An 11,283-nucleotide genomic window follows, 5' to 3' on the forward strand; every position below is an offset into this window, starting at 1 on the left:
GGGTAACGCTATTTTTCAGGGCATTATCATTTGCAGAAGCCCGAGGTCTTCCATTAACTGCCCGACGAAGGAGGGCAGTTGAAAAGACAGAGGGCTTCTGCAAATGATAATGCCCTGAAAAATAGCGTTACCGTTATTATAGCTAAAATGGATGGAATTTGTTATCAAATAAAAATAAACAACAATGTCGATTTTGAAACATTTACTGCAATCAACACGAATGTCACTGACCAACTTTTACTAATATGGAAACGTCATAGAACAAACCAGATGACGTCACTATTGAACGTTACGTCACCTATCCCTATCCTATGACGTCCTAACAACGGGCGTGATAATGGCCCGTCGTCAAGTAATATGAGGGCATTATCAAGTTACAGTGGCCCGCTCATTTCTGATAACATGCGGGCGTTTTTATGATAATTCTATCTATTTTAGCTATAATCCAACAGTAACACATACAACATGTTGTAGGTGGCAGGAGCAGCTGGAACAGGCAGAAGTTGACCGGCAGATTATGGCAGCAGCCAACAGGACAACACCCAATCAGCAGACAGGCACCAGGTGGGGCAGAAACACTCGTGGGCATTCCTGTGCAGTAAAGCATGTAGACTCCCCCTACTTGTCTTAGACAACTCGATTTGATTGAGGATATTGTAATGGCTGTTATTTCATGATGGTGCAGAACATTCCAACTATAAGACCACGGGGCCACTATGTATGGGCTTCACACACTGTACCCACGAGGGGGAACTGTAACCACTCGGCTACCCAAACACTTATTAACTATGAGTGAAGTGACTCGACAAATTAGGAGCAGTTTACCTGATCACATGCTTCCAGGGCGCATGCACGACTCAGAGGTGTGTTTGAGTGAGCTGTTTCTCTGTTCTCTGAGAACACTGTTCAGGAAGTTTCCACTACCTTTTCAGAAATGAGAGGAGATAAGCAATAAGTATGAGTCAGGAAAAGCATAAATGATATTTTTACTTTAATAAATACATTTTTGTACTTTATTTGTCATTCAGAATATCAGGAAATACTGAAGAGGACTTTCTTGAGTCTTGCCATGTGGAAAGCATCCATTCTAACTAGAGTGTCTGGTCTGTTTCAGAAACCGGAGCTCCCACCAGGTGGAGCCAACTGTTTGTTCCCCGATAGCGAAGTACCCTCTCTCCGACAAGTACTTGGTGTATCCGGGACCCTCTGTCAATCAGTCAGCCAGCAGCTTGGCAGAATTTGAAGCCCGGCCGTCATGGTCTCTACCTCCAAAGCCGAAATCTGAAACAGGAAAAGTGTGTCGGCCAAAACCAGCAAGCAGGGACACCTGGTCTCTCTGTCCCGGCAGACCCTCGGATGACGACTGGAGCTGCTCCAAGTCAGCTAAAATGGAAGGTGTTGAATCTGAACTTGAGGAATATGATAACGCAGTGGAAGAAGGACACTTTCAGTTAAAAAGCCTTGTTAAGAATGGCCATGCATGTGAACCGACTTCTTTGAGTTACGAAACGTCATGCATGCAGAACAACCCTTGGACAAATACTCAGCATCATGGTGTGAACAGAAATGTGAATTCCAGTCACAAAGCTGGCCATGAGAAAAAGTCACTTGGCCAAGTTATGAACAAGCCTTTGCTTAACACTAATGACAACTCAAATAATTTCAACAGCAACACCCAAAAACATCTGAAAGCAAGAGGCTCGTCAAGCCACCAGGAAACCACTGATGACTGGGATGCTGAGTGCCGATGGAAGACAGAGGGCCCGTCGTATCCACTACGCAAGTACAAGCCCAAGCCTGATTCAGGGAAGTCTTTGTCAGGTAAAAGAGTTAATGAGAATCTCTTGCCTCCCAAGCCCCTCTCTCTGATACTAGGAAACCGTGTTCCTTGTAGTGCTGAAATTCAAGTGCAAACAGATCAACAGACTCCCAAAACCATTCCTGGATTCCTGGGGAACCCTTTGCCGTGTACAGCTGAAGTTATTGTGCAAACAGAAGATCAACAGACTCCAGTAACGATCCCTGCCTTACTAAGAAATCCTCTGCCTTGTACTGCTGAAGTTCCTGTGCAGACTGATGGTCAACTGACTCCAGTAACGATCCCTGCCTTGCTAAGAAATCCTCTGCCTTGTACTGCTGAAGTTCCTGTGCAGACTGATGGTCAACTGACTCCAGTAACTATCCCTGCCTTGCTAAGAAATCCTCTGCCTTGTACTGCTGAAGTTCCTGTGCAGACTGATGGTCAACTGACTCCAGTAACGATCCCTGCCTTGCTAAGAAATCCTCTGCCTTGTACTGCTGAAGTTCCTGTGCAGACTGATGGTCAACTGACTCCAGTAACGATCCCTGCCTTGCTAAGAAATCCTCTGCCTTGTACTGCTGAAGTTCCTGTGCAGACTGATGGTCAACTGCAAAGAGGTGCGGTTGGTGTTCACAGTATTACGATTGAGGCCGAGACAAACACAGAACCGCTTGTAGAGCCTGACCTGGTTCCAGAGAGACATGACTGTTTCACACAGACCAAAGTCTCCTCGGGTTTTGTAGGAGGGGTTTGGGACTCTGCATCCAACAATGCTGACAAGATTCCTGTTCCTAGGCCACAAACAAATTCTTTGCCTGATCAAGAGGTGTTGAAAAAAATCCCTCCAAATGGATTTTCCCACTCCCATGTGAGTAATTTCAGAGGTCGGACAAGTAACAGGGTGCCTCAGATGGCGCCAGAGGATTTGGGAAAACAGCCTCAGAAGCCCGAGAACTGGGATGACAATCTGCTTGTTTCATCCTTTGCAGAAGTAAGTATTAAGAATCATGCTGCAAAAAGAACAGAAAATAGTATCACTGTCAACACAAATCATGAAAACACCATGATTCCAAGACTGCCTGTTATAACTCCTGTGTTGAATGATAGCCTGCAGCAGAACCAGGTGACTGAAAGAATGATGACGGATGATCAGAAGCTGAGCGATCATCACTACAATGTCCAGCAAGCAAAACAAACCACTCAGCCTTCAGGAAGAAATGTCAATGGATGTGTAACTTCCGAACAATCCAGTCTACCTGGTGGCCTTCCTATCGGACTTCCTCAACATCTGATCCAGGCATATCTACAGTTTGTGACACAAAATGAAACTCAACCAATTCACCAACACGCCTCACCACATCCAGGTCTAGAGAAGTGTGTGCAAGACGCTGCCTCTCACAAAACTTCCAGTGAGATGACATCCAATCCTCCGTGTAGTGCAACATCTGCAACATATGCTCTGCCAGGCAGCCCTGGCTTCATGTCTCCGATGTGGTCCCACCTGTATCCGTGGATGGGCCCACTTATGGCTAACCCTGTTATGTCGCATCCAATGATGCCCTTCTGTCCTCCTCCGGTTTTTGCCTACTCGCTTCAGCAACAGATGAAGCCACAGGAGTCTGATGCTAAAGAAGTCACATCAAGCCAGCGGTCACATCAAGGGATCGCACAAAGAAGCTGTGTCAGTCAAGAGCAAGTACCTTGCAGTCCTCATCGATGGAACTTGGGCTTCGGTCAACAGGATCCTGTATCCTTGAACAAATCAAGTAGCCATGAATCAGAAATTTGTAAAGGTTCAGAAGGTAGTAGGTTAGATATGTCTGAGGTTGAGAACTGCACAGCTCAGCAGACCTGTTCTGGTTTTGGACAGCAGGAGCCAATGAACAGTGTTTGTGTAGGACAACAGGAGCCGATGAACAAGGGTGGTTTTGGACAGAAGGAGCCAATGAACAAGGGTGGTTTTGGACAGCAGGAGTCAATGAACAAGGCTGGATGTGGACAGGAGCCGATGAACAAGGGTGGTTTTGGACAGAATGAGCTTATGAACAAGGGTGGTTTTGGACAGGAGGAGTCATTGAACAGGGGAGGGTTTGGACAGCAGGAGCCAATGAACAGGGGTGGTTTGGGACAGAAGGAGCCGATGAACAAGGGTTCTTTTGGACAGAAGGAGCCAATGAACAATGGTGGTTTGGGACAGAAGGAGCCGATGAACAAGGGTTCTTTTGGACAGGAGGGGTCATTGAACAGGGGAGGGTTTGGACAGCAGGAGCCAATGAACAGGGGTGGTTTGGGACAGAAGGAGCCGATGAACAAGGGTTCTTTTGGACAGGAGGGGTCATTGAACAGTGGAGGGTTTGGACAGCAGGAGCCAATGAACAGGGGTGGTTTGGGACGAGCACTAGGGTTCTGGATGCAACAGAATGAACCCAGTTCTGAAGGCAATATGAACAACAGCAAACTGGTAGACGGTGAAATGGGGGACACCCTGACACAGTCAGATGGACCTTACAGCTCAAGGAACATGAGGGTAAGCCTTGACTTTTTCTAATTCACCTGAACAAATAATTCGAAGTCAGTGCTTGTCCATCTGTCATGTAAGAACAGAATTTGTATCCAAGTTACTTGAGCTACCGCTGCAACCATTGAACCATGTACTCAAGATACTGGTGACATCCTACGGATGTGTCAGCTTCATCTCCTTATAAAACCCTCTCAATGAAATTCAGTACATGTCATCCTCAGAGTGGGACTGTGAATGGTTATGGGTGATTTATGTTTAGAGTTAAGGTCAAGGTCACATTGAAGTTCACACGTGAAGTATGTTAGCCATTTTCACTAAAATGCTTTTGTATGGCAGACATTTTGAATTTTTTGGATGAAGTGGTTGTGGTGTTTGAATACTTATGTAGGGACGGGTTGACGATCTTATGACAGTAACACTAGTATGTCACTAACCTCCTTTCAATGAGCAAAATATGGTAAATGTTCGTGGTTACCTTGAGTTGCACCTTGGGACATCATATTGGGTTACATACTGTGTAACCTTGGAGAATGTCACTGACATTAAAGGTCAAATTCAACCTCAAGGCCATGTGCTCAAAGTTCATAATGTTAATTCAACATGTTTTTACTTTAGTCAGATCAAATTTTGTTCATATCATCGAGAGTGGGGAATGGTTGTGGTAAGGTTTTCAGTGACCTTTATACGGCACTTTTAAACCCTTCGGTCGCTCAAACTTGCTGTCTTGGAAGATGCATGTCATTGTACCCCTATTGCATAGATCAACTGCATAGATGTCATCACTGGATTGCCTGGTCCAGACTCGATTATTTACAGACTGCCATCATATAGATGGAATATTACTGAGTTTGGCGTTACACAACAAACAAATTACTGTGACAGTGTCTATGGTTTGTCTTTGTTCTGTAGCCACACATCCCACCAAGGTTCCAGCGACAGAAGCGTTTGGAACTGAACAAAAAGATCAAGACTCTAATACAGGAAATAAACAAAGAACAGGAAGATTATAAAGAGGTGGGTTTGATTAAAACATGAATCTGACCTTTACTTCTGTACACTATGCAGGATTTAATACTGCATACATCATACTGCATAGACATTGGGAGAAACAACAGAACCAGTATCTGAGACAAGATAACACCCAGATAAGATCCTGGTGCTGGACAACCTGTAGTGTTCATGCATTGGTGGGGCGGTCGGGTAGCCTAGTGGTTAAAGCGTTGGATCGTCACGCCGAAGACCTGGGTTCGATTCCCGACATGGGTACTATGTGTGAAGCCCATTTCTGGTGTCCCCCGCCGTGATATTGCTGGAATATTGCTAAAAGCGGTGTAAAACCATACTCACTCTCTCACTCATGCATTGGTATGCATGGTGTCCAATGTCCAGCTTCTGCCGTTGTGCATTCATGAATATTTTTTTATATTTATGGCCATTGTGAAATTTTCATTACCTGCTGCTTGGCAGAAGATCTGACTAAAATGAATTGCATGGTAAGACTGACTTGGTTGATTCCATGCTGAGAATATGCAGCTTGGTTGACCGCAGGCTGCACCTCTCTGGCGTCGAATGTGATGTGGACTTGTTTAGGACGGTCAATGATACAGCTGATATTATTACAGACTGAGAAAACAGTGTCTAGGATATAACACACAATTCTTCCACTGATCATTGAGCTCATGCATTATTGTGCATGGCTGGCATTAAGACATCCATTGATATGTGTTGTTTATGATTGATGACTTTTCTTGACAAAGGAGTTGTTGGCAGGTTGGTTTAATCTACAGGTCAGGTCAGAATCACAAGATGGGTCTAATTGAAGAAGGTTAAAGGCAACAAGGGTGAAGCCAGTATGAGACTGGTGTCTGGATTCTCGGACAGTGTGACATAATGACAACACTTACAAAAGATCAAATTGAAACGGTTTCTGATTATACCATTATTTTTGCGTATTTCAGACAGAAATCGTCACAGAGGAGGACCGTATCTCGGCTTAGACTGGAAAGTTACTCCCTAAACCTGCCACACCACATCAAGACTGTCTCAATGTTATTTATTACCAAGGCTTATGCAGTTCTAGTCATTTCCTGTCTTCTCAGTGCATTGATATTTGATGTCTTGAAAAATGTACACAACTGAAATAATTCAGTGCTTTACCTCGTTTTTGTCCAATATTGTCATCATCAATCATGTTTGTTTGACTATCAGAAGTTGTCTCAAAAAGCACAACTCTGGCCACATGATAGTTGGTTTCATTTAGTTTGCTAATCCAGAAACACTTTGTCATCAATCTTCATGGTTTCTTAGCTTCAACTGTGAGCCATGGGCAAGTTTTTATTTTCCCGATCCAAAGCAAATAATGACTACACCAGATAGTAGACGGGTAACGTTTGATCATCAGTCGTCTAAGTGACGAAGTTAGTTAGTTTCATCATCAGGTGGGGATGGAAGGTCACTCTACAAAATGTCAATTAAACTACAGAGACAGTTATTTTAAATTAGACATCTCAAGTAGAAACTAAAACTGTTAGTTTCCACTTTATAATTCAGTATTTTTCATGATCAAATTGAAAAATAGATTTCTTTTCATGAATATACTGCCCAAAAGAAGTTGAGGAACACCCAATTCTTTATTATTACCAAGATGAATCATTTTGATGTGTGAGACAGTGGATATTCAGAAGATGAGGTTTGAGAGTTAGATATTTGACTGGTATGTTTAGTTTTGTATTTCAGAAATATAACCACCCTAAGCCTCAAGCTGGAAGAACATGAAGACATGGAAATTATTATAGATAAAACTTTCTTCATTGTTTGTAATGACGTTTCATTAGATGTAGCCCTGAAATGTCATTACAATAAAGAAAGTGTTATCCATTCAAGATTCATGTCATGTCTGCATCTGGTAAGCTGTTGTGATACCTTTTTACTTGATGGACACACATACTCACATCACATCGAAAGAAAAGAGACTGTAACGTCGGATGTTTTGATGTTGCAGAATGTGTCAGCTTGTCAAAAGGGTCTCTGAAATTGAACAATATGCCTGGGATCTTGTTTCTGTTATTGAAGTTTTTTGGATATAGGTTCTGACATGTTCTAAGGATTTCTGTTCTTTGGTTTGTTGATTATGAGGACCTCTGATACCGGTAGGTTCATTTCTAAAGGTGCTAATATTTCCTCACTGATGTATATTTATGTGTGCTAACTAGTCAACAAATGTGCTCACTACAGTAGTAATACTGCTTGTTATATATCTTCTTACTTTTGTAGTCTTTTATATGTTTGATTAAAATTGTTCTGAAAGAGGTGTGTGTGGTTGTTTGCTCTGTTGTTGAAGGGCAACCAGGGGATGGGTAGAGCAGCCAAAGGATGGGTAGGGCAACCAGGGTGTGGGTAGAACAGCCAGAGGATGGGTAGGGCAACCAGGGGGTGCGTAGGGCAACCAGAGGGTGGGTAGAACAGCCAGAGGATGGGTAGGGCAACCAGAGGGTGGCTAGGGCAACCAGGGTGTGGGTAGAACAGCCAGAGGATGGGTAGGGCAACCAGGGGGTGGGTAGAACAGCCAGAGGTTGGGTAGGGCAACCAGGGGGTGCGTAGGGCAACCAGAGGGTGGGTAGAACAGCCAGAGGATGGGTAGGGCAACCAGGGTGTGGGTAGAACAGCCAGAGGATGGGTAGGGCAACCAGAGGGTGGCTAGGGCAACCAGGGTGTGGGTAGAACAGCCAGAGGATGGGTAGGGCAACCAGGGGGTGCGTAGGGCAACCAGGGGGTGCGTAGGGCAACCAGAGGGCGGCTAGGGCAACCAGGGTGTGGGTAGAACAGCCAGAGGATGGGTAGGGCAACCAGGTGGTGCGCAGGGCACAAATTGTTGATGAATGTTATTTAACACCATGTTGTTTTATACCACAGCAGCCTGGCACACAAACACTGAGACTAACCACCAAATCTATTTAGTCACATCTGACAACAAGCACATGTTCCCTATAGGTTTGTGAATGTGATGTGAATACAGAATACATCATCAGTTTCATCATACATGGGAGAGTTTATAACTTGTGCTCCAGAATGAACCTTGTTAATCTGAACCCAAGTCCAAATGGTTTCTTTCGAAACATGAAAGATAAGTGACAGTTCTCCTGAAGAGCAAAATTCACCAGTTCAGCACTTACCTGATGTGCATGTTGAGGTTCACAAAGAAAAATTGAACCATTCAACGCCACCCTCATTTAACATGTTTAAACTGAAATCCAATTTGCTACATACAAAAAAATATAATCAAAAGGATTCCTGAATACAAAATGGCAAGTTTTTATTTTTCCGATCCAAAGCAAATAATGACTACACCAGATAGTAGACGGGTAACGTTTGATCATCAGTCGTCTAAGTGACGAAGATAGTTAGTTTCATCATCAGGTGGAAATGGAAGGTCACTCTACAAAATGTCAATTAAACTACAGAGACAGTTATTTTAGATTAGACATCTCGCGTAGAAACTAAAACTGTTAGTTTCCACTTTATAATTCAGTATTTTTCATGATCAAAATGAAAAATAGATTTCTTTTCAAAAATATACTGCCCAAAAGAGTTGAGGAACACCCAATTCTTTGATATTACTAAGATGAATCATTTTGATGTGTGAGACAGTTAATATTCAGAAGATGAGGTTTGAGAGATAGATATTTGACTGGTATGTTTAGTTTTGTATTTCAGAAATATAACCACCCTAAGCCTCAAGCTGGAAGAACATGAAGACATGGAATTTATTATAGATAAAACTTTCTTCATTGTTTGTAATGACGTGTCATCAGAAGTAGCCCTGAAATGTCATCATATTAAAGAAAGCGTTATCCATTCAAGATTCATGTCTTTGTAGTCAGTTGGCTGCATCTGGTAAGCTGTTGTGATACCTTTTTACTTGATGGAAAAACATGCTCACATCACATCAAAGAGTGGTTAGAGCAACCAGGGGGTCAGTAGGGCAACCAGAGACTGAAACCTAGAGCAATCACCCATCCACAAGCCTGACCATCCAGTCCTCATGTTGTAAGACCTTAACACAAGCAGGAGATTCCAGGAACCATTTCTTCCTAAAAGAGCTGTATGTTGCGAGGGGCCCAGGATTTCCTTTTTTGACTCTTTACTGTGCATTAGAAGCCCAATTCATCTAAAATGTTTTTCTAGGGTCCTGGGTTGTCAAGAAATACAAAATGTGCATATTGTTGTCAATTTGTTTATATCTGTACAATATTTACAACATTAGAATACATAGACAAAAGCATGATACTATTGATTATACAAACACTGTCGTATCAAACGATCAAGACAATCTGATCGATACTCAAAATCTATATTGTAGTAAAACGGGTCTTGCCCTGCAAAGTGCATCAAATCACTTGAGCACCTTGATTAACAATCGGAAAAGTTTTTTTTGTTTGTTGTTTAACGCCGCACTCAGCAATATTCCAGCTATATGACGGCGGTCTGTAAATAATCAAGTCTGGACCAGACAAACCAGTGATTGGTATCATGAGCATCGATCCACGTAATTGGGATATGATGACATGCTTCAACCAAGTCAGCAAGCCTGACCACCCGATCCTGTTAATCGTCTCTTACAACAAGCATAGTTGCCTTTTACAGCATCCATGGGTTGCTGAAGATCTATTCTACTCCATATCGAAAAGATTTGTAAAATATCTGTTGATGGCCAGTTGATGCTTTGCAAATCCCGCAGTTAACTGACATGAGAACATTGAAATCTGTATGTCTAGATCATTACATGGCAATGATGGAAATTGGACTTTCATAGTCGGTCAACGCCTTTGCCTCAGGAAGATGAATATAATGCACATACTGCGATTTGGAAACTTATACCCCAAAGTGCTTAACTATCGCTCATGTATATATACAAACAGTTCATATTAAATTGTGTAAAAGACTTACATACAGTAAAGTTGCATTTTTCTGATAATGAAATATGCCAGGTTGATAAATGACTGAATATATAGCAATGAAATGAAATATGTCTACTGATATGTTGACTAGAATTCCAATGAATATACCACCCCGACAGCAAGAAACAAACTCGGATCTGCGCTGAGTATTGAGAGTATTTCAGGGTCAATGCAGCTTCCATCATCCAGGGGGCGGTCGGGTAACCTAGTGGTTAAAGCATTTGCTCGTCACGCCGAAGACCCGAGTTCGATTCCCGACATGGGTACAATGTGTGAAGCCCATTTCTGTTGTCTCCCGCTGTGATATTGCTGGAATATTCCTAAAAGCGGCGTAAAACCATACTCACTCACTCACACCATCATCCAGTGCAATATGAATACGTCTCCATTCTGTTGTGATTGATACCCTTGACAATTCCCCACCATAGCTGTATTTTGAGGGGTTCACATAGTTCTTTGAACACCAAGCTGAACGTTGCCTTCAAGCCAAAATATTACACTGATTGTAAGAGTTTAACTTGCCTTGTTAGGTACCATCTCACATACTACGGGACATTTTGGTACTTCTCACAATAGCACCTTTTTCAGGCAAAAAAACAATTTATGCCAGGCTCCCGATCTGAATAAATATATCCAGGATATTCTCATTTATTAACGTTTGTTTGATTTTTAAAACTGCACTCAGCAATATTCCAGCAATATGAATAATCCAGTGATTGACATTATGAACATCGATCTGCACAAGTGGGATAAGATGACATGCATTTAACCAAGTCGGTGTGTCTGACCACGCGATCCCATTAGTTGCCTCTCACAAGTTTACGGCTAGCTTGGGTTGCTGCAGACCTTTTCTAACACAGATCTTTTCAGGTACATTTTTTAATGTGCATCTATGCCAACTTGCTTTACGAAGAGGCTTCTTCATTGGTTGAGGATTTCAAACTCATGAGTGAAGCCTTTCTGTGTTAGGTTGGTGACCAGTGAGATTGAGATGGTGGTGTCAC

General features: G+C 42.7%; 1 protein-coding gene across 1 annotated transcript in view; it reads left to right on the forward strand.

Annotated features, from left to right (window-relative positions):
- The window catches only part of LOC139443317 (pecanex-like protein 4), a 137,584-nt gene that overhangs the window by 66,880 nt on the left and 59,421 nt on the right, over positions 1 to 11,283 (forward strand). The window lies entirely within an intron of this gene.

Source organism: Haliotis cracherodii, unplaced genomic scaffold (genome assembly GCF_022045235.1).
Source record: "Haliotis cracherodii isolate W230 unplaced genomic scaffold, xgHalCrac1.p SCAF_5, whole genome shotgun sequence".
Taxonomy (NCBI): domain Eukaryota; kingdom Metazoa; phylum Mollusca; class Gastropoda; order Lepetellida; family Haliotidae; genus Haliotis; species Haliotis cracherodii.